The sequence below is a fragment of the Canis lupus genome, chromosome 11, assembly GCF_011100685.1.
Source record: "Canis lupus familiaris isolate Mischka breed German Shepherd chromosome 11, alternate assembly UU_Cfam_GSD_1.0, whole genome shotgun sequence".
In the NCBI taxonomy this organism is placed as follows: domain Eukaryota; kingdom Metazoa; phylum Chordata; class Mammalia; order Carnivora; family Canidae; genus Canis; species Canis lupus.
The window spans coordinates 44280465-44305844 of NC_049232.1; the positions used below are offsets into that span (position 1 = coordinate 44280465).

A 25380-nucleotide genomic window follows, 5' to 3' on the forward strand; every position below is an offset into this window, starting at 1 on the left:
TATATTAAGTTGAATGATTGCTTAAGTTTGAACCCATTCTAAAAGCACTAAATTTTTACTCCCAATCTCCCCTCTGTATTTTAAGTATATGGTGTCATACTTTACAGCCTTCTATTTTGTGAATCTCTTGCTGAATTTTTATAGATAGAGTTAATTTTACTGCTTTTGTGCTTCCTACTTTTCTTACTCCTGTTTATGTTCTTTCCTTTCTACCCAAAGAATCCCCTTTAACAATTCTTGTATAGGCTAGTGTAGTGGTAAAAATTCCTTTAAATTTTGTCTGAGAAGATATTTGTCTCTTTTTTTGTATTCTGAATGATAGCCTTACTGGATAAAGTATTTTAGGCTGCAAGTTTTTGTCTTTCAGTACTTTGAATATACAATGCCACTCTCTTCTGGCCTGCACAGTTTCTGCTGTAAAATCAGTGATAACTTTATGGAATTTCCCTTGTATGTAACCATTTTCTCTTGCTGCTTTTAAAGTTCTCTTTTTTTCACTTTTTTTTTGTGATTTTTAATATTATATTTCTTGGTGTGGATCTCCTTATAAGGTTGATTTTGGTGGGAATGCACTGTGCTTCCCTAGATCTGGATTTTTGTTTCTTTCCCCAGATTCAGGAAGTTTTCAGCTATTTTTTTTTTCACCTAAATTTTCTGCCCCTTTTGTCTCATCTCTTTTTGAGATTCCTATAATGCAAGTTTTTCTACACTTCACAGTGTTGCTGAGTTCCTTTAGTCTATTCCACTTTAAAAAAATATATCTATGCCACGTTTTAATTCTGTTTTCTTTCTCCCATTCAACATAATTGCTTTCCACTACTCTTTCCTCCAGGTTATTGATCCATTCTTCTGCTTCCTCTAGTCTTCTTACTTATTCCATGTAGTGTATTTTTAATTTCAGTTATTGAGTTCTTCCTCTCTGATATTTTATATATCTTTTCTATCTCTTTATTGGAGGTCTCACTGAAGTTCTACACTCTTTTCTTCAATCCAGTATCTTTATGGCCATTACTTTACATTCTCTATAGATAAATTGCTCATCTCTGTTCAGTTTAGCTCTCTTGCTATGATTTTTTATTTTTTTCTCTCTTCTCTCTCTTCATTTTGTCCAACTCTTTGTTTCTCTGTGCTAGGAAGGTGAGCTATGTCTCCTACTCTTCAAATTAGTGGTCCTGTAGTGCCCTGCAGCGCACTGTCTCCTGTTCACCAAAACCTGGCTCATCAGGCTTATCTCCTGTGTGTGTTGTGTTACCCTTCTGTTGTGGCTGAAATGTGTTTGCCTTCAGTCCAGTCATCTACAATGACTCTTTTTACCTGTTATGGGCAGGGAATGAGTCAGTGTAGGACTACCTTGGGCTTGAGTCAGACCACGCATTTGCCAGAGCTACAGCCACAGCAAACTGCAGGGTATTCTCCCTGTATTTTCTCCTGTGAGGCTTTCATTTGCAGGTGGGACCCGAAGTGAGGCCAGCTGTCTACCCTCAACTTACTGCTGGGGCTGCAGTGGTGGAGCTAGTATGTGTGTGTGTGTGTGTGTGTGTGTGTGTGTGTGTGGTTATCTTCCCCTCTCCTCAGCACATGAGTCACTCTGGAGTGGAGCTAGCTACTATCAGGATTACTTGCATACTGCTAGGCTTCTGGCTCTGGTTTGGATGGGCTCCTGAAGGGAACAGGTTGGAGGGAGCAGGGTAGCAGGACAATGTGGGGACAGGGCTTGCTATGTTAACAAGGTGTACAAGTGTCTTCTGTGGGAGGGAATCTGTAGCCTAGAGCAAGTTGGAGGGAGCTGTCCATGAACATGCAGGATGGGGTACACTGTTATAGTAAGCTAGGAGGAGAGTATTTATGCTAGTTCTCACAGGTGCCTATGTATCTAGGCTATGGTGTAGGGGGCAGAAATAGTGCCTGCCAGCTCTTTTGTTCTTGGGGAAATCTCCTAAAGACTCCTGACTCTGACTCTCTTGCACAAATTCTGAGATTAGTAAATAAATCTTCTTATATATCCTAGGTGTTTTTAAACTGTTGCTTCTATGCTGTATCTCAGTGGGGCTGTTTGTTATGCAATCTCTTAAGGTCAGGGACTCAGTTTCCTATCATCTCCAGCCCTCTCAGAGTCAAGCTCACTGATTTTTAAAGTTTCTGGTGTTCAGTGCCACTGACAATAAAAACTTGTGAAACTAAGTTCCTCTAGTTTTCAAAGCCAGAGGAACTTGTGAAACTAAGTTCCTCTAGTTTTCAAAGCCAGAGGCTATGGGGATTCATTTTCTCAATGCAGTTCCCTGTGCCTGGGTATCTGGTGTAGACTCTGTTCCCCTCCCCTCTTCCTGCCTGCAGGGGCATTCCCTCCCATAAGCAAAAAGTCTCCTGGGTAAAGCTTGTCTCCTGTCAGCATCTCTACCCCTCCTACTCTTTTTCGTGTGTCCTCTTCTTTATGATTACCTAAGGAGAGGCTGTTCTGTCAGTCTTTGGGTCATTTCTTGGGTCATTTACACTGATTTAGGTGTTATCTAGTGTATCCAGTGGCAGAGGTCAGAGTTTAGGCTCTTCCTACTCTGCCATCTTCACCAAGAATCAGTGCTTAAAGCTTTTCCATTTGAATATCATGGACATGGTAAAATTGGATCACAGTTTCTTTTTTTTTTTTTTTTGGATCACAGTTTCTTTATCATGTGTCATGGCTTAAGAGATTATAACAAGGATGTTATCTGATATGACCCCAGTATAATTACTATTTTTTTAAAAAATCATACTTTATAATACTATTATCAATCCACATGATATATTCAGATTTTGCTAATTGTCCTTTGAGTATTCTTTATAACAAAACAAAATTCTGGATCATGTGTAACATTTAACTTTCACCTCTTTGATCAGACTTTACAAAACATCTTTTTCTGTGTTAATTTTTTAAAATTCACCTTGGTTCATTCTGTACTTTACCCTTTGGGTCAACTTTTCCTAGTATACAAATATCACTCATATCTAGACAATTATGTTTCCCATTTAAATTTTGTTTATAACTCTTTTAAATCTAAGGTCATTACAGAGCATTAGTAGACAGCACACTTTTTAAAAGATTTTATTTATTTATTCATGAGAGACACAGACAGAGGCAGAGACATTGGCACAGAGAGAAGCAGGCTCCTCGCAGGGAGCCCAATGTGGAAGTTGATCCCCCCACCAGGATCACACCCTGAGCTGAAGGCAGAGGCTCAACTGCTGAGCCACCAGGCATCCCTAAAACAAGTTTCTATTGGTATTTCTCATTTTCTCGGAGGGATAGGTTAGAATTTTTTTTTAATTTCCTAAACTTTTGAGTAATTGTCTATTCCAGAATTTCATGCCATAGACTCATACCTCAGATGTCTTTCAATATTTTAAAAACTGTCTTCTTAAAATCTATGCTTTGCATCTGACTGCTCTCTGCAGTCTACTCTTCCAGTACTATGTAGACTCCAAATGACATAATTTCTTTTCCCCAAAATTCCCATTAAGTTAGCAATCAATTCTTTCCTGCCCCAAAGAATTTATTCTGTTCTAGATGTTTGATCAGTTTCCCCCTCACCTCTAAAAGGTTAAATTTGATAAAGTTAGGAATGTATTTTTTTGTATGTAAATGAGACTATCAGTGAATGTCCAGATGGTTAAAGCCTCAAATCACTATTATAATTTGCATCTTAGCTAATGTGTGCTCTGCACACAAAAAAGTTTTTAGTTACTCTATACAGCAGATTAGGCTGTAGTCTTATCTTTCATAGAGGTATCACTTCTGTTACATCCTCTATGCTCACTTGAATTTTCATGGATTTCTGAGAGTGTATATATTGTTTTGACTTCCAGAGTTTTTCTGCCTTCTGATATAACAGATGTTTCTTTTGAATAGGCCATAATTTTCCTTTAGTATATTCTTATCCTATCCTACTGAGTTTGGGTGAATACTAAAAGAGGTTATTCACCATTTTATTCTATAATCTCAGATCTGCTGCTTGCCATTCATTCTTTACATTTTAACATGCTACAGAGCTTCCCAAGCCCAGTGCTATGCAATATTGTATTCTTTGAGATGCAAGTGGGTATATTGTGAACAAACGGTTCCAGGTCAAATAATTTGGGAAACACCATCTACTCTAACTTCTTAGGAATTCTCAAGCTGACTAGCATGTGAATGGTTTTGGAAAAGGCACAATTAAAAACACAAAAAACTAACAGCTTGTGTAAGTTAGTACATTAAACCTCTAACATTCATGATATAATCACAGTCCAAATATAGTATTATTTGTATATTTAAAATTTATTCATTAAAATTAACTTAATCTGGTTCCTAAATGAAAACTTCAGCAGGCCCATGACTCTTTTCTATTAACTACTAGTAAGTAATGATTAGATACTCCTAGAGTTACTTTTAGTCAAAAAAAAAAAAAAAAAAAAGTTTCAGTACATAATCAGGTTTTCAGTTCCAAGATATGAATCAAAGCTGTGAATTTCATTTAACGCATGTCTTCTTTCCAACCCCAGCCCAAGCCTGCTTTAGACTGAAAGTTATTTTCTTAAACTTACTGTTCTGCCTCTGCTCTCCTCTAGGTTCTGACCTTTCTGGGCATTCAGGGGGGTGAATGAAAGAGTGGTAAGAGCATAAGGAAGGACTTAATAAAAAATGGTTTATGTTCTTTGAGACTGTCAGAAAGTTATATCTCTTGGTCTCACCAGCATATTTTTGTTGAGAATCTTGACTAAAGTTTATTTAGATTCACTGAATTCTAAGTGGTCATTATGACTTCTTCTGCAGTTTCTACATATCATGTCCATCCTCCTCATGACTGGGTCCTTCTGCCTAACTGGATAGCTCTACTAGCCAGGACAGAAGACTATGCCACCCTGACTCTTCATCCTACATAATTACATCTATCTACAGGAAACACGTCCCTGGCCTGGTAAACTGAGTATATAAGTCAATCCCAGTACAGTCTGTTCTATGCTGTCACAGACCACTTTCATTTTCTCATATACAATTCAGGAACCAACCTTTAGTCATCAGACTTCAGGGAGCAAATTTCAAGCTGAAAGTTCCATAAAAATCCTCTTCACTATACTTACAGATAAGAAGGCAGCACACTTCACAACTCCCCACTGGTGAGTGTAGGACTGGAAGAGAGAGACACTGTATCTGTATCGCATAACAACAGGAAGCGATGTGATATGTAATCTACATGAGGTTGGAAATGAGGGCATCATTCACAGAAATTATAGCAGGCTAGAATTATGCAGCATGAAAGTTTTGATGGGTGGAGGCTCTCAACATAGCAATAGCTATTTCCAAAGTTATGTATTCACAAATAATCCCTCTTTTTTACTAGTTTAAACCCTCTAAATCAGAAGGTTTAAAGGTCTTTGAACTTATTCTTGGACATTTCCTATGTAAATTCTGCATGTGGAAATCTCTCTCCCTCTTCCCACCGGGTCTTATATCTATCACTCATCTTTGCAACTTAGAGAAAATAGTAAAGTAGGGGAAAAAGGAATTTAAATATTCTGTTAATCAGGGATCCCTGGGTGGCGCAGCGGTTTGGCGCCTGCCTTTGGCCCAGGGCGCGATCCTGGCGACCCAGGATCGAATCCCACATCAGGCTCCCGGTGCATGGAGCCTGCTTCTCCCTCTGCCTGTGTCTCTGCCTCTCTCTCTCTCTCTCTGTGACTATCATAAATAAATAAAAATTAAAAAAAATTTAAAAATAAATAAATAAATAAATAAATATTCTGTTAATCAAACATTTTCAAAAATTGTTTAATTATAGAAACTATTTTTCCTCAGAGGACACTGATATTTCATGGATTGATGATGATCAATATAAAAGAGTTTGGATAATATTAATATGTAGCAATTTGAGGTTGAATGTAATAGCCAAGATGACTTACTAGCATTTTTATTTGCCAATATCAGTTCTCTATTCTATTTTGATTTCCTTGGAGAATTTTACCCCTCTTTCCATATCTCTGAGGCCTGTCTCCTATCAAAAATGCAAAAAACCAAAGCTAATGTATTTTTTACAGAATATTTTACATATAACCAAATTTTTCCCATGGGTTTCATAAGAGGGACAGATATGAATCTGAGGATAAGAGAACAAAGAGAGCTTTCTGCAGAATAAAGTCAATGTTTAGAGGAAGTCAGAGCCAAGAAAGGATATTTTTCAAGTTCCTATATATTGCTGAGCTGAGAAGGCAAATACATCACCAAACTTTCCAGTTATATGAGAAAATACATTCTTCTTTCCTTTTTTTCCCCCCTAAGATAATTTGGGTTAGCTCTTTCTTACTTGCAACTAAAAAAAATTTGACCTGAACACCCTGAATATACTAGAAGCTGCTTCTCAGTTGTTTTCCTTTGGGAAATAGGTACCTCAAGTGTGTGTGTACACATGCATGCAAGTGTGTGTGCATGTATTTCAAATAATGAATCCATAGCATATCAAATGTCAATATTAGCTGATTCATCATTTTCTTTCTCTGTGTCCTGTCTCCCATGATCCTTAATACAAAACCAGGGACACTACCAGGTAATTCTGCTATGCTAATCAAATATCAAAACTGATTCTAATATATCTTACTCTTTATGGGACATACTAGAGAAATATCAAGGTAATTATTAAATCTTTTGGTCTTACTCAAGAGTATAATTTATATTTTGCAGTTTATATCAATTTACAAGTGCAACTAACTTAATGCTAATGACTTTTGGACCTGAACTCCATATTTGGAAATGGGCATGCACATTCAGTTCTAAAGGAATTATATGCATGCAGTAGTTCCCACTGGGTATTTTCTCCTATGCTTTAATGGATTTGGAACTATTTACTATTATCCACTATTTTATCTACTATAGTTCTTAGTGGGGTAATATATGTGCTTTTTAAAATTAGAATATACTTCTAACTATAGAAGAACATGAACAATTCACTTTAGGAACTTACTTGTTATTGAAGGCTTCCCTGTATTGGACGAAATATGAGCAACCAAGGAAAATCAGAGAATGCAAATAAGCATAATATTGAATGAATTTAGGAAGCCAGATTTTTATTAAATTCCACCGCTATGAAAGATTGTCATGGTTTCCTTTCCTCAAGTGAATTTACTCTTGAGAAGCAAGATATGTCATTAATAGATTGGTGGCATTTGTGTGTATTAATTACAAAAATACATATTTTCAAATAAGATGTTTTATCAGAAAAGTAGGCATATATGGTTATATTTCCTTTCCAAAATTCAGCCTCACCTTATCACCCAATAACTAACCACACTAACTTGACCATTAGTCAATTTAGACAAAAAGAAACAGGACGAGCATAATATAGCTAGGCTAAGCTAAAGCTAGCACCCACTAGAATTTTGTAGGATGGAGAATTTGGCAAGAGGACACTTACAGAGCAACATGGCTCTCTCTAAAGAAACTTATTGACAAATATTACTCACTGCACACATATTTATACTCTCAAGTGAATTAGTCTGTTCAAAATCTTCTTTCAATAAAATGGGTAGAATGCCTATCAACTGCATTTCACAGTTTTGGATGGCCACAGTATTTGTGTTTATTAACATCAATACATGAACATGAAGGATAAAATAAATTGGAAAATATATTTTAATTTTAACTTAAAGGTTCTTCTGAGGATTAAAATTAGTTCATTCTGAAGGACTTAATATTGATCTCCTTCTATCTTGGTAGAACAACAAATGATAGAGGCAAAATAAAGTAGATATGTTTTTCCTAAGAAAATTTAACCACACAGTTATTAGTGATGGGAAATTCATGTTTATCTCAAAGACTCATGTATCCCAAGAACTTTAGAGCTAAAGAAAATATATGATCACCAAATACTATTCCCTTAGTTTACAAATGGGAAAGTAAAGATCAGAGTTAAAGTGATTTGCTCAGTGTCATACAAGGAGACACTAACAGATCTATACCTGAAATGTAGTTGCTAAGGCTTTTTCTATCAAAGTGTGCACTTGTGTATCTCTCAATTACTTAGAGGCATCAAAAATCTTACTTTGCCATCTTTTTCAAAATGCTAAAATCAGAATCTTAAGACTGGCAGTGAAGCACATAAGAACATTTAATCCCATCTCATCAGTATGTACCATGTGAAAGATCTGCTCTCACTTTCTCAACAAAATTCTCTAATACAATACAATATTCAGAATAAAACTATTTCCAAAAATAATTTTAAAAAGCCTAATATCTTGCATAAGTATTATCAAGACACCCTTAAGATGGATTTTTTTCTATCATGCAATAATTTCATAGTAAGAAAATGCATTAAATGCCATTTTAAAACCTAAAAGCAGATATCAAACTGTTAAAAACCATTGCAGAGGAATTTGCATCATATCCACACTTGGTTTATGTTTATTCAACTAAACACAATCATAAAATAGAGTGTGAACAATTTACCTAAGCTGAACTATATAAATGACCATTTTTGTACTTTACAAAGTATCAAATTGAGTCCATGTGCTTCTGAGTGATCATGGAATGAAGATAGTTATTCTGATCTTCTTGGTTCTTGTATGCCTTGAGTATTTTGCTAAGCTCTATGTGACTCTAATATTTCAAATTACTTTCCATTTTAACCATAGGAATCTTAAACATGATCCAGTGGCCTTGTACTTACATAAATTTATATGCACTGTACTTTTGAAAATGAGCAATTTAAAGACATTATTAAGGTTAAATTGGGTTATGCACATTTACCACCTCTAAATTTATGACCTTAAAATGTAAATCTGAATAAACTATGAATTCATTTATCTCTGGGTGTTTTAAAGTAAAAGGGTTTGTTTTGACCATTAAATTTTCATATGGTTTATAATTATTTACACAAATATGCATTTATTCTTTCTGCAAGATATTGAAGACTACTACCAGAGAAATTATCTAGTCCACCTCCATATTATACCAAGGATTTCTAGAGAATTAAAAAAGTAGTTTATTGAAGGTTACCCATTTCCTATGATGGTAGCACTATTAGAACCCATATCTCTTGAGTTTCAGCCTGTTGCACTTTCTACTTTCTACTACTTATCACTAGAGTATACCTTCACCTCTAATAAATGGATCATTTTCTTCCTTGTTTGATTTCATCTCATATGAAGGCTATCTTTCAACCTGTCAATGGCCATGCACAAAAATTCTTACTCTTCTTCACCTTAGGTGTGGGAGCAACAGAAGCTGAGGTGAGGGCTTGTAATGGTGAACACAAAGGATTATTAGAAAGCAAGTGGGATTATTTCCACAGTCATTTCTTGTTCTTGGTTTAGGGGAACTCTGATAAAATGATATGTTCTTTGTTCTAAGGGCTGGCATCACTTGAGAGAAGAATCAGGACAACGAATACAATAGGAGCAGTTGAGGTCAGGAAAGCTGAAACAAGACGCTAATGGATTGGGTGTCAAAAATGTCATGATGGGTATTTTTCCAAACGTTTAACAGAGAAGCAATTTGCAAGCAGGGCAACTTGATTTTGAAATTCAAGCAGCTTCTCCTTCCACTCAGGATCCTGACTGCTCAAAATTAAATCACAATAAAGATAAATGCAATGTGTTAAGTTGTCCCTGAGCTATCGGAATCAGATAAGAGGTGTGCAGCATTGTGGGGAGATCACATAAGACTGTGATAACTCAAATGTTCAATTTGTCAAATGGCTCCTTCTGTTGGTGCAGAGAGCTGAAGCATTTTCATGAGCTTGAGATCAAGATCCTAAGCAAGTGCTAGAAATAACTATTTTGCTTTGTGGATGAACAAAGATAAATGTGTTCTGAATTATGAGGAGGAAAAGCAAGTGTGATTAAGCTTACGCATTTCCAAAGTGTTTTTCTTCAGAAATAAAGCTAACATGAACATTTTATTTGTTCCCAACCTTCATCCCTTTGTATACTATTTTCAGTCCCTATAAAAGTAACAATAGCTCTTTGCATTTATATAGCAGCATTTGCCAAAAAATTCAGTAATATTATGAATAGAAATAGTTTAATTTATCCTAGCAATGCATCTCTTATGTGAATAAAGGGTAATTTTTCTGGTTTTTATTTTTCATTTGTTTGTTTTAAGGATAGAATAAGTCAAGATCAGATTGGCAGAGTCTTGCAGACAATGTAGCTGTAATAATTGAAAACCACTGCCCTATTTCACCATTATATTTTCATCAAGGCCAGGGATTTACAGATTTGGAGGCTGAAAATATCATAATAGAAACTTAAAAATAATCTCCATACCTGCATTTCAGCCATTAGCTAATATGCAGCTTTTCTTCCCAAACTATTACATCTCTCTTGGTTTGAAGAAATCCAAATTACTGTCAATAATTAATTATATTGAATTTTCAATGTAGTTTAAGGTAAGATTTTAAACCAAAATGAACCTTGATTCCCAAACTGGAAAAACACACACTCAATTACTTAATCATAAACCAAGCATAAAAGCCATTTTGTATGAACAATAGGCTTTTTAAAAATGGTCAACAATAGTGAAGACATCAAAAATTTAAATGTTTTTATTGATATACATTATAAAAGTCAGAAATACTATACTGGGTGAAATATATATATATATACCAGTGCAGAATGGCTCAGGATCATGTTCAAGGACTGAGAAGTAATTAGACTAGGTGACAGAATTTTAGACACTTCCAATGAATTTTTTTTTTAAAGATTTTATTTATTTATTCATGATAGTTACACAGAGAGAGAGAGAGAGGCAGAGACACAGGCAGAGGGAGAAGCAGGCTCCATGCACCAGGAGCCCGACGTGGGATTCGATCCCAGAGCCTCCAGGATCGCGCCCTGGGCCAAAGGCAGGCGCCAAACCGCTGCGCCACCCAGGGATCCCTCAATGAATATGTTTCAACACTGCTTTCTCCCTACCATTGAACTTTCAATGGCATCAATAATAATTAGAATGGAACTCTTCTAAAAGTTCTTTCCCTTATAGCAATAGTGACTGATTCAATGTGGACTGGACTTCTTGGGTATATAGCACATACCTTCTGACTCAGGAGCCTGTGTTCAGGTGATCCAGCTGTGTCTTAATTTTCCTCCTCTTTCTCTTTTTTGGTATTTTTGCTTTCCACATTTTCAAATGTAAGGAAAAGGTCTCATTTAGGAATTCTGACAAATATATTTTTGTATAAACAATACTGTTGGCCCAACCTCAAGACCTTACAACACTGATAATGGTCTACATTAGAAACTGTGCTTTAAGTGTATTTCAGAATTCTGAAGCATGATGAGTAGAAAATTACAAAAAAGAGAAATAAACAAATGACCATTAGGTATCATAGTATCTTCAAGTAGATAACAAGTATAAAAGGAGTAGTAATAAATGGTGCTTATGGACCTCCAAAACATAGATAAAAGTAGATTAAAAGAATATCATCAAGTGTGTATGAGTATATGTGTGTGTCAATGGATAGTGCCATCATGCTTTGCCATTAAGTTCAAAATCTATTTCAAATGTCAGGGATCCCTGGGTGGCGCAGCGGTTTGGCGCCTGCCTTTGGCCCAGGGCGCGATCCTGGAGACCCGGGATCGAGTCCCACGTCAGGCTCCCGGTGCATGGAGCCTGCTTCTCCCTCTGCCTGTGTCTCTGCCTCTCTCTCTCTCTCTCTGTGTGTGACTATCATAAATAAATAAAAAAAAAATTTCAAATGTCAGGCTATGAAAATAAAGAAAATTCTGCTAAATCAGCATCTATACTGAAGACAGTGACTCTTAATGTAAAGTTTTAGATCTCTTATACATTTCATTATCCGATGCCTTAGAGACTACAAGCAATTAGGCAATGAAGTAAAAACAATGGTGTCTTCTAATGGTTCATGGATAGTGCCAGGAGACACAAATTCAAACTAAAAGCGCACTATATACTATCTTCTAAATTAAGGCAGCTTTCGATTAAGAATAGTCATTTATGGGCAGCTGGGGTGGCTCAGTGGTTTAGCACTGCCTTTAGCCCCGGGCATGATCTTGGAGACCAGGGATCAAGTCCCATGTTGGGCTCTCTGCATGGAGCCTGCTTCTCCCTCTGCCTGTGTTTCTGCCTCTCTCTCTCTCTCCCTCTCTCTCTCAGTCTCTCATGAATAAATAAGTAAAATTTAAAAAAAAGAATAGTCATTTATTCAAATATTCATTTACTCAGCTGCTAAAAATATGTATTGAATGCTCACTATATGCAAGGCACTTTTTTAGTAACTGGGAATACATTAATCAATACAATAGAAATCCCTTCTGCATGGAGCTCCTGTAAAAAAGACAATACAAAAGTTGACAAATCTATACAGTAAGTTAGAAGGTACAAAGTACTATTGAGAAAGTGAGGCAGGGAAGGAAGACCAGAGTCCCAGTTGGGATGCTGGGGAGAGGGGTAAAATTTAAAAAGGAGAAGAGAAGAGCTCTCAAGAAGATGACATTTAAGGAGAAACTTAAAGAACTTGAGAAAGCTCACCATCTGGATAGATTCCTTAATCTAGGGGAATAATATCACAGGGAGAGGGCATAAACAAGAGCAAAATTGCTGAGGCAGGAGTCTACCTAATATTTGAATATCAATAAGGCTGTAGAAAAGTGGTAAGGATAGGAAGTAATGAGAGAGGAAGTCAAAGAGACAATAAAAGGCCAGGGGACAAATCATATAGCGCTTAACGTTATTTTAAAGATGTTGACTTTCATTCTGACTTTTAATTCCTATGCTAGTAGATCTATTCAGAATGCTTTGTTGAGAATAGACATTAGGGGACAGAAATAGGAGATGGAAGCAGAGAGACCAGTTAGGAGGTTATGGCAAATATCCATAGCAAGGCAAGAGTGGATATATCCAGGGTGATTATAATGATAGGTGGTGAAAATTGAGAAGAGTCTAAATATATTTTGAAGATAGAGCCAACAGAATTTTCTGATGTGAGGTATGATACAAAGAGAGAGAGAGAGAGAAGAAAGAAAAGAAAAAAGAAAAAAATGTTTAAGCAACAGACAGAACCCCTGGGTGACTACAGGATATATTGAGTTGAGCTCTTAGAATTATAAAATTGCCACTAAGTGATTTGTGTGAGAGTAGGAAGCCCCTGGTTTATACTGCCCATTATGTTTAGATGCCTTTCAGACACTGCAGGAAATTTGTTTGGAGACGAGGGCTATACTAGAAACACAGAGTTGTCAATCATCATTGTATAGATGGTATTTAACACACACACACACACACACACACACAAAGAACCAAATAAGATCCCCAATATAGTACAGCTAGAAAAGAGAAAAGATTATAGGAATGGAAAAATTACAACATTAAGAGGTCAGGAAGATGAAGATGAATCTCCATTGAAGAGATTTAAAAAGCACAGAAAATAAAGAAAAAAAAAAAAAACAGGAGGAAAGCATATAATGTTAAAGAAGTCGAGTGAAGAGAGTATTTTAAGGAGAAGGGAATTATTAGCTGTGTCCTATGTGGATTATAGATAAGTAATTTAAGAATCAGAACTCGACCGCTGGATTTGCAATATGAGGGCATGAAGTCAGCAGTTTTCCAGTAGAGGAGTAAGGATTGCTGAGGGAACAGGAGAGGAGGAAAGGGAGTCAGAAAGTGCAAAGAACTGTTTTAAGAAATTTTTCTACAAGAAGGAACAGAAGAGTAGGGTGATAACTCAGGATAATAACTCAGTATAATAGGGATAAAAAGATTTTTTTCATTTTTCTTTTAATAGCAGCATGCTATTTTGGGAAAGAGTAGGATGATGGGAAAATAGAAAAGGGACATATGATGATGTGGATCAGAAAGAAGAGAAAAGTGACCTACGGTGGTATTCTTGAGGGAGCAAAAAAGGATGACTCTAGTCTACAAATGAATGAAAAGGCCTCAGATAGGGGTGTGGGGAGTTCATCTATAGGAAGAAAAGTAGAGCGATGTACATGGAGGATTTGAGGCTTATAGGATTTCTCTTGTCAATTTCAATTCTCTCAGTGAATTGGGAAGTAAAATGATTGGCTAAAAATATGTGTACATTTAAGAAAGAATAGATATTTGAAATTATCTTGTGAGATAGTGAGATAATGAATGAATAAAGGAACTGCATTATGTTGAAGGGTTCATTTGAAGTTAGTAGTTAATAATTTAGGTGAGAACAATCAGTATGCTTCTAGATCTTTCTCCAGCCATAGTCAATGTCATGATTGCAAATATATGCAGTAGGCAGGTATATTGTCCAGCATTGGTGTTTTGTCAAGTGTGTTAATTAAGTAAAAGGGATGCAAAGAAGTTGCATGTGTATATAATGGAATGGTTTTAGTGATAGTAAATTCAAGCTGGGTGAGAAGCACTGGGAGAATATAAAGAGGAAAAGAGGCAGTAGAGAGGTTTGAGAATCATTAGATTTTAGGCTCTGGGGTATGAAATATCCACATAATAAAATAAACATAGTAAGAATAAACATCTATGTAACAAAGCTATAGGAGAAACCAGTGTCATTGATGGAGCCACCTTATTAACAGCAATAAGGTGAAAGGAAAATTCTTTAAGAGATTAATTTGATATATAGAACATTTTCTTGATGACAAAAGAAGGGAATATTTTGAAAATTCTTTATTTACATTTCATTTTCAAATCAGTGCTTTGCTTACTAGTTCTATTTTTGCTATTTATGTTTTTGCTTTAATATAGTTAACTTTGGGAAAAATGTTCCTCTCTGACTTTTGAACAATCACTGCTCAGAAAGATGTTTTTCATGAGCTTGAAGTTATCTAACACTTTTTCAAATATGTCATCTATAATTTTGATAACCAAAACAAGATCCTTCATAGAAAGATCTGAAGGTGATAAATCAAGGGTCAGCTGGGAAGATGGCCAAATAGGAGAACCCTAAATTCAATTTGTCCCATTGGTACAATTAGAAAACATTCACATCAGCATAAATAACATAGAAAATAATATGGAGACTGGCAAAAAAAACAAACAACCCACCTCTACAACTAAAGGTAGAGAAGAGGCCAGCCACATCCCTGCTCAGTGGGGGCCTGCTTCTCCTTCTCCTGTACCTGCTGCTTGTGTGTGCTTGCGCTCTCTCTCTCTCTCTCTCTCTGTCAAATAAATTAATAAATAAAGCCTTAAAAAATTGAGGGGATAGAGAACATTTATCATGCAAATGGATATCAAAAGAAAGCCAAGGTAGCAATACTTGGACAAAATAGACTTTAAAGCCAACAGTGTAACAAAAGGCAAAGACATTACATAATCATAAAGGAGACAACAGAACAATAGGATATAACAATTGTAAATATTTATGCACCCACATGGGAGCACCCAAACATATGTAGTATCTGTTAACAAATATAAAGGAAATAGTTGATAGTTATCTAGTAATAGTAGGATGCTTTACCATCCCACTTATATCAATGGACAGATCATCCAAATAGAAAACTAACAAAGAAATAGTAGCTTTGTTTTTTTTTTTTTTTTTAATTTTTTATTTATTCATGATAGAGAGAGAGAGAGAGGCAGAGACACAGGCAGAGGGTGAATGAAGCAGGCTCCATGCAGGGAGCCTGATGTGGGACTCGATCCCGGGACTCCAGGATCGCGCCCTGGGCCAAAGGCAAGCGCTAAACCGCTGAGCCACCCAGGGATCCCCGAAATAGTAGCTTTGAATGACACAGTGGACCAGATAGATTTAACAGATATACTCGGAACATTGTATCCTAAAACATTTTATCCTAAAAGAATATACATTCTTTTCAAGAACACATAAAATATTTTCCAGAATAAATCGCATATTAGGCCACAAAACTAGTCATACCATTATCCTTTCTGACAAGACTATGAAACTAGAAATCAAATAAAAGAAGAAATCAGAAAAGAGCACAAATCATTGACATTACATAACATGCTACTAAACAATGAATGAATTACTCAGAAATCAAAGAAGAAATAAAAAATTACATAGAAACAAATGAAAATGAAAACACAATGATCCAAAATCTTTGGGCTGCAGCAAAAGTGGTTCTAAGAGGAAAGTTTATAGCAATACAGATCTACCTTAAGAAGCAAGAAAGATTACAAATAAACAACCTAAGCTTAGACCTAAAGAAGTTAGAAAAAGAACAAACAAAATCCAAAGCTAGCAAAATAAAGGAAATAATAAAGATGAGAGCAGGAATAAATGATATAGGGGTGCCTGGGTGGCTTAGTTTGTTAAGTGCCAACTTCAGCTCAGGTCATGATCTCAGAGTCCTGCTCAACAGGGAGTCTGCTTTTCCCTCCTCTGCCCCTACCCCCAATTGTGTGCATACATTCTCTCTCTCTCTCAAATAAATAAAACATTTTTTAAAAATAAAGAAATGATAAAGAAAACAAACCAAACAACAGAACAGATCAATGAAACCAGGAGCTACTTCTTTGAAAAGATTAACAAAATTGATAAACCCCTACCAGACTCATTTAAAAAGAGAGAGAGGGGTTCCAAATAAACAAAATCACAAATGAAAGAGGAAAAATAACAACCAATACCACAGAAATACAAACATAACAGAATATTATGAAACCCTATATGCTAACAAATTGGACGACTTAAAAGAAGTCGTCTTAAAAGATTCCTAGAAGTTCCTAGAAACTAAAGCAGAAAGAAAATGAAAGCAGGAAGAAATAGATAACTTGAACAGGCCAATTACCAGCAATGAAATTGAACCAGTAATCAAAAAAATTCCAAAAAACATAAGTCCAGGACCAGACATCTTCACAGGTCAATTCTACCAAACATTTAAAGATGACTTAATACTTATTCTTTTCAAATTATTCCAAAAAAATAGAAGAGGAAGGAAAACTTCCAAATTAATTTTATGAGGCCAACATCCTGATACCAAAATCTGATAAAGACACAACAAAAAAAGAGAAATACAGGCCAATATCCATTATGAATATGGAATATAAATCCTCAACAAAATAGCAAACTGACTCAATCAGTACATTAAAAATCATATACCACAATAAAGTGGGATTTACTCCTTGGAGGCAAGGGTGGTCTATTATTTGAAAACTATCAACATGCTACATCACATCATTAAGACCAAGGATAAAAACCATATGATCGGCAGCCCCGGTGGCTCAGCGGTTTAGCATCGCCTTCAGTCCAGGGCGTGATCCTGGAGGCCTAGGGTCGAGTCCCACATCGGGATCCCTGCATGGAGCCTGCTTCTCCCTCTGCCTGTGTCTCAGTCTCTCTCTCTCTCTCTGCGTCTCTCATGAATAGATAAATAAAATCTTTATAAAAAAAACATATGATCATTTCAGTAGATGCAGGAAGAGAAATTGACAAAGTACAACTCCATTCATGATAAAAATCTTCTGCAAAGTAGGTCTAGAGGGAACATAATAAAGGCCATATATGTAAAACTACAGTTAACATATTCAATGGGGAAAAACTGAGAGGTTTCCTTCTAAGGTTAGAAATAAGAAAAGGATGTCCCTCTCACCACTTGTATTCAACCTGGAACTGAAGTCCTAGCCACAGCAATTAGATGACATAAAGAAAGAAAAGGCATCCAAATTGGTAAGGCAGAAGTAAAACTCTCACTATTTGCAGATTATATGATACTATATATAGAAACCTAAAAACTCCACCAAGAAACTATTAGAACTGGTAAATGAAGTGACAGGACACAAAATTAATGTACAGAAATCTGTTGAATACCTTATACACTAGTAATGAAGCAGCAGAAATTAAAATTAAAAAATCAGTCCCATTTACAATTGCACCAAAAACAATAAAATATGTACGAATAAACTTAATGAAAGCAGCAAAAGACATATACTCCGAAATCTATAAAACACTAATGAAAGAAATTCAGTGATGCAAACAAATGGAAATACATTCCATGCCTATGAGTTGGAAGAACAAATATTGTTAAAATGTCTATATAATCCAAAGTAATCTGTACATTTAATGGAATACCTATCAAAATGCCAACAGCATTTTTCACAGCACTAAAACAAACAATCCTAAAATTTGTATGGAACCACAAAAGACCTCAAAGGCTAAAGCAATCTCGAAACACAAAACTGGAGGTATCACAATTCCACATTTCAGGTTATATTACAAAGCAGTATTAATTGAAATAGTTGTACTGGCATAAAAATAGACACAGAGATCAGTGGAAAAGAATAGAAACCCCAGAAATAAATCCACAATTATATGTCAGTTATTCTTGACAAAGTAGGAAAGAACACCCGGGAATAAGATAATCTCTTTAAGAAATAGTGTTGGGAAAACTGGACAGCTACATGGAAAAGAATGAAACTGGACCACTTTCTTTTACCATACACAAAAATGAACTCAAGGTGGATTCAAGACCTAAATGTGATACCTGAAACCACAAAAATCCTTGAAAAGAGCACAAGCAGTAATCTTTCTGACATCAGCCATAGCAACATTTTTCTATATATATGTCTCCTGAGGCAAGGGAAATAAAAGCAAAAATAAACTATTGGGACAATATCAAAATAAAAATCTAAAAAAAATAAAAAATAAAAATAAATAAATAAATAAAAAATAAAAATAAAAATCTTTTGCATAGTAAAGGAAACAATTAATAAAACTAAAGGGCAACCTATGGAGTAGGGGAAGATATTTGCAGATGGTATATCCAATAAAGGGTTAGTATCCAAAATATATAAAGAACTGATATGACTTAATACCCAAACAAATGAATAATCCAATTTAAAAATAGGCAAAAGACAGGAACAGAAATTTCTCCAATTTGCCCAGACATACAGATGGGCAACAGACAAATGAAAAGATGCTCAACATCACTCATCATCAGAGAAATAAAATCAAAATCATAAGAAATAACAAGTAATGGCAAGTACATGGAGAGAAAGGAAACTTGGTACACTATTGGTGGGGATGCAAACTGGTACAGCCACTGTGGAAAACAGTTTGGAGGCCTTAGAAAGTTAAAAATAGAACTGCCCTATAATGCATTCATTCATTGCACAATTGGCTATCTACCCAAGAAGTACAAAAACACTAATTCAAAAAGATACCTGCACCCTAATGTTTACTGCGGCATTATTACAATAGCCAAACTAAGGAAGCAGTCCAAGTGTCTATTGATAGATGAATGGATGATAAAGAAGTGGTACACACACACACACACACACACACAAGCCCACACTGCAATAATCTGCAGCCATAAAAAAGAATGAAATTTTACCATCTGCAACAACATGTATAAAACTAGAGAGCATAATGCTAAGCAAAATAAATCAGAGAAAAGCATATTCCATATGATCTCACTTATATGTGGAATTTAAGAAACAACAAACTAGCAAAGGAAAAAAAGGAAGAGAGAGAGAGAGAAACCAAGAAACCAGAATCTTAACTATAGAGAACCAAGCGATGCTTACCGAGGGGGAGGTGGCTGGAAAGATGGGTAAAATCAATGATGGATAACAGAGTGTATGCTTATCATGATGAAAAAATAAAATAATTTTTTTAAAAAGATATGAAGGCATTTTTTGGTGAAATCCTAATGGCAAATTTTATAGACTGTAGAACAGAGAACTACAAAATGATGCTGGGAATATCTGTTCAGATTGGTGAGGCAAATATCTGTTCAGATTGGCGAGGCAAAAAGCTGAAGTTATGGGATTCTTTAAACTCTTTTCTGTATTTATTTTTCTTTACCTTCTCAATTCTTTTCCTTGAGTTCATCTCTATTCCTTTATATTTTCCCATGCTTTCTCTTTTTAATTTCTAATTGTCCTCCTTTCTTTCAACCTCTCAATTTTCTTACCCAATCTTATTTTCCATCTTTTCTCTCATTTCCCACAATTCTATCCTTCAAATAGAAAATAATTAAACAGTATGTTATTTCCACTGTCTTCATTATATTTGTCTTTCCCATCAGCATTATAGGACTTTTGTCATTTCATATGATATTTTAACAAATGTATTCATTTGTACTTATGGAAGGGTATTTTCACTACCCCTAGCATTTGTTAGCAAAGGTCTCTCATTAATAATTCTGACTTCACTTAGTACCAACAGGTTGGTAAGCAGTGTGCAGTGACATTTCAAACATATTTAGAATTGATAGCAATTGCAGAAATGAAAACAGTTCTCTCTGCTCATTCTATTTATTTTTCCTTAGAAACCTAACTGAATCAGAAATCATGAGTCATGGAAAAGTCCATTTTTTTTCTTTTAGTGAACAGAAATGTTAATAAAATTCAAGAAAAGATATTTTAGGAAAGCATTCAGGATATTTTAAATATTTCAGTGTTATAATTTTTCAAACATCTTAATTTTTGAAAAGATTAAAAACTAATAACAAATATTATAGTGTCTCATAATAACTTCAAAATATATACTAGCTATAGGATAGTAAATCTGACATATCATGATACCTACTGAGATGGTATGTATAAAAGCTTGTGACTAATTGCCAGGCCTCATAAGACAGAGTGTATCATTATGAACCCTGCTCATGTCACCTATTAGCTACATAACTCTGGATGAAGCATTAATTTCTCTTTTTCTTAGGTAAAAATATGGGCAGGAGTACTCTCCTCAGAGACTTCTTGGGAAAATTAAATAACACGTATAAAACAATGAAAACTGTGTCAAATAAATAGTAATGACTCACTAAGACTTTGCCATTGTTGTTGCTAACAATTTGATATGTTTAATGTTCATAGATGACCAAGATTTCAGAGAGGTTTCAGTCTTATCCACAATATTTCTTCTCTCTCTCTCTCTTTGGATAAGCATCAATACAGCCAAACTGACAAATGATATAATTAATTAAATGAACCTAAGTCAATTTGCATAGTCCATTTAAACAAATATGGACTGCTTCACAAATTTATGTGCCATCCTTATACAGGGGCCATGCTATTCTAATCTGTATCATTCCAATTTTAGTCTATGGGCTGCTGAAATGAGCACTGCATACTCCAATTTTTGTTGATGAGCCCTGGTACATAAAGAGCAACAGAGTAGTCAGATATATCAAACAAAAATCTGTTTCTCAGAGTCTGCAGAATCTGAGCACTTTATTTTCCTCTCAAAGTGGTGCTGCCTAAAACCATGAAGTCAACTCAAAATGAAGTCTCGTAACCCACTGTCATCTTCCTACTTTGACAATTATGGGTTGCCAAAATACAAAGAAGACTTTAAGCTTGTTTGACAAATTAAGTTAATTTTAAAATCCGATTGATTAACTTATATAATACTTCACCTAATCCTTTAAAAAATAAAGTAGGAATTAGGGTAAGGATTAGATAAATTCCCCAAGCTATTAAGTGTTGGTGCTGGAGTTTAAACTCCAGTCCTGATTTATTTACCATTCTGTTCTACTATTCCAGCTTGACTATGAACTGTTTGCCTTTACAAAATCAGCAGAGATAGAAAACTAAGATAACTAAGGTCTCAGTCATTCTGTTTTTGAGGATTACTTGATTACATTGTGAAGGAATGGATTTTAGCTTCTTAAAGAAGCAATTAATCTTGTCATTTATAAACAATGTTTATTTTCAAAAATAGTGCTGTGTTATCAGTTATTAGGCTAGACCCTAATAACTCTTTTAATTATTCTACCTTGTAGCCAGAATAATCATTCAAATGGATTCAACTCTGAAAGCCCTGTTATGTAGATTTTAATAAAAATTTATTTTAAAAAGGATTACAAAATGTCCACTCTACTCAAATAGGTTGTCCACACAATTTTTGACCTGATTCTGCAGTCTCTCTCTCCTTGTCTCTCTCCCTTCCCCAAAATCTATCCTCTCTTCTCTTCTCTGGAAGCCCTGTTTCTGGTTCTTTTTTTCTTAATCCCCAACTCCCTTAATACTTCTCAAGAATGACACTCCCTCCTTTGAGATGAAATCTTTTCTCTCCTATTCTCTCCAAACTAAATTCTTCCCATCAGCACTTCAGATGTTTATAATTCTTTACTTAAAAACATTTCCTTCCCAGATTGAGGATTGGAAATAAGTGCATGTGTACACGTACACGCACCCCCCCCCCACACACACACAGTGTAAACTCGCCCTGCAGTAAAATTTGATAGCTTCCTCTTCTCCTTAGAAGAGATTTTTAAAAATCCTCTGCTTAAATATCTGTACACTCTCACATTCATAAATTGGCTAAATCAAGAAGGTCAAGGGAAGGAGAAAGAAAATAAAATTTGTATATTTTTGCCAAAAAAATACTAATTTCTTAAGTTTCAAAATTTCTGTCTTTTGTGGACTTATATTTATAGCTAAGTATTAGAAGAAGTGACCTAACAGATACTAAAGGAAAAAATGGATGCATTCAAAATATAAAATGGAGAACAAATCGTGGAGGTGGCAAGGCAAAAACTAAATGCAGGGTTAATGGGGAGAAAAGGTAACTTGCTTATAATAATAATAGCCATAAGTTTTTTTAAAACTCATTTTGAGGAGAGATTTTCTTCTTTTCAAACTACTCTATACATGGCCTTTAATTATAACTACTTTCATAACTTGGATTGAAGACTGAAACTTTCCGTATCAGAATTTCACGTGTTCCTTATTACCTTCCCTCATTTGAGAGCCTATAAAAAATTCCATTTTCCTTATTGTAGTTAATTTGTCCATGACACAAACTAAAGCTAAATTTTCCAAGCAAGTTCATAAGTAAAAATAAAGAAGATAATGAATGTGATATAATAATTCTGGAGACTTCTGTTAAGAGTTGCCACTTATTATTTAAAATGTATTACACTCTTAACCACAATTCAGTTTTTCTACTTGTTGTCTCTTCTTTCTTTCCAGTTTTAGTTTATCCTTAAAAAATGTAGGTATTTTTATCACCTTCGGTAAGATTCACTTAATTAAACATTTCACACAAAATGAAAATTATAAATTCTTATTAATGAAAATGAGTTCTCCTTGAGTCAAAATCATAAAAGAGATCAGTGGAATAGTATGCTATCATAAAAAGGGTAATATATTTCTATATCATATAATGAGGAAAAACTGAAAATAACTCCATTTTCTTTCTAGTCATTTTTTTTTCATTCTTGTTCTAGTTTGGATTCTGTCCATAAAATAAAGGAAAATGGTATTTTATAGAAAAGCAATATCTCTTTAGAATATGGGAGAATAATAGAATATATGTTATCGCCAAAAAGAACAAGAAAAATCTGTAAATACGTGAAGCAATTTCTGACTTATACTAGTAACTGTAGAAAAATACAGAATATATTGCTGACTGCATATAAAGGATTGCAATATGTGTGTGTGTATACATATATATATATATACTCATATTATCTCTAGAAAGTTGGTAAGTTTTTCCCTTTGGGGAAGGGTACTAGATAGCTTCTAGATATGGATAGAAGAGATAGTCTTCATTATATATACTACTGTATTTTTAATTTTTTAAATCAAGTATACATATTTCCTATTGAAAAATAAGCATTTATAAAGAAGATATATTTTGCTATGCAGAAAAGGATTGGCACTCGGTATGACTGAGACCCAATGCTAATTTTATTGTCCAGATAGATTTGGGACAGATCCAAGAGTTTTACAAACTCTCAGAAAGTTTTATTTGCTGTAATGCCTGTAAATTTATATGTTTTTAAAATATAAGCACTAACATTCCTATGTAATATGTAACCTGAATGAAAAATTGCTTTCATGATGTATTAAGCTATACATCATCAGGGCCAGCTGTCACTCTGATGATGTATTGTTGCAATAAATCTCAAGGTGTGACACATTGAAAAAGTATTACTCAAAAGAGAATGGTCTCCAAGTTAAAAACTGATCCAACATAAAATTCAAAGAGAAAACTATAGAGAAACAATTTATCTGTTGCCAAGAAGTGTTATGCAAGCAAAGATGTCTTCTCAGGGCACTTCTGTTTTGAACACTACAACTTTAGCAGGCTTGGGGAAAATCAAAACAATGTGCCCCTTTTTTCCAGTATCCAAAATTGATCCTAGAGATAACTGGTGAAGAGTACACCCAAAGCAACCAACCTCAGAGGATAAAAGATGTTACGATGAACATCAAAGTTTTCAAGGTGGCATGGGAAGAGAAAAAATACCTGGACATGGGAAGCATTTCAGAAGATGTTCCATATATCATTTGGTGAGAATTTGACATGAAGGCTAAAGAGCTGGAAAAACTGCAACGGAATAAGGTGCCTAAGTCAAGAACACAGCAGAGAACAGGGGAGCATGAAGTAAGTGCATGTCACTGGATGATTAAGAAACAGTTTAGGAAATTCTTTCTGGATTAGACACTGACTTAGAAGAGGGATTTTCATAGGTTGATTCAGAATTTTGCCATTTATTAATCATATGACCTTGGAAATTTTGAAGTAAGGTCTTGACATTCAAATTAGAAAATTTGAGACACAGATGGAAAATGCTCATTTTCACCCATTATAAGTCACCAAAGAAAGTTTCTGCACAAATTTGTCTTTCATTGAGTAATTTACTTAAGCAAATACATAATGTGATCTTTTAAATGTCACCCTACTCTTAAGCAAGAGGAACATATCCCAATTTGTACATTCATTCATTATTAGACATTTTCCATTGTATTTCAGGTACTGTGACCATCCCTACACACAAGAGTGAACACAACAGACATAGTAATACTTTGCTTTTGCTCATGCATTGTCCTCCTTCTGTACCCCTTATCTAACAACATCCTCTTTAAAAAAAAAAAAAATTATTTATTTATTCATGAGAAACCCAGAGGGAAAGGCAGAGGGAGAGGAAGAAGCAGGATCCCTGCAGGGAGCCCAATCCAGGACTCAATCCCAGGGTCCTGGGATCCAAAGTCAGACATTCAACCACTGAACCACCCAGGCACCCTAACAACATGCTCTTAATCATTTAATGGTACCTTATGTTTCATGTGCCCCAGGTCCAATCATCCATGGCCATATCATCTCAAGATATGATATCCCTTTGCTAAAGTTCATTGAATTTTAGGATTAAGACTTTCTAATCTAGTTCAACATTTTCAATTTAGAAATAAGAAAATTATGGCCTACAAAGATTAAGTGCATTACATGTATAGAGAACATGTTTATCAAGTTATACATGTAACACTTGAACCAGGTCTTCTTTTTCAAGACTTCAACTTCATCATAACTGCATATTTTCATGTCTATGCCACTCACTTGGCATACACGCTCTTGTTCATTGGTTTGTTTGTATATAACTTAGGCTATTTCCTACTAAAGAGACCATTTTTGACTCTAAAGACTTTGTCTGGGTATACTTTTTCCTTTCACCTCAGTCCCTCATTGTCTTCCTGACATAGGGATGTGACTGGAAATGTTATTTGACTTTCCTAAATTC

The 25380-nt window shown here is 35.0% G+C and overlaps 1 non-coding gene across 1 annotated transcript; it reads right to left on the reverse strand.

Annotated features, from left to right (window-relative positions):
* Positions 1-20871: 20871 nt before the first annotated feature.
* On the reverse strand, positions 20872-20978 carry LOC119874126. Its single transcript, XR_005367338.1, has one exon. It is a non-coding gene; the product is annotated as a U6 spliceosomal RNA (small nuclear RNA).
* Between the last annotated feature and the right edge of the window lie 4402 nt (positions 20979-25380).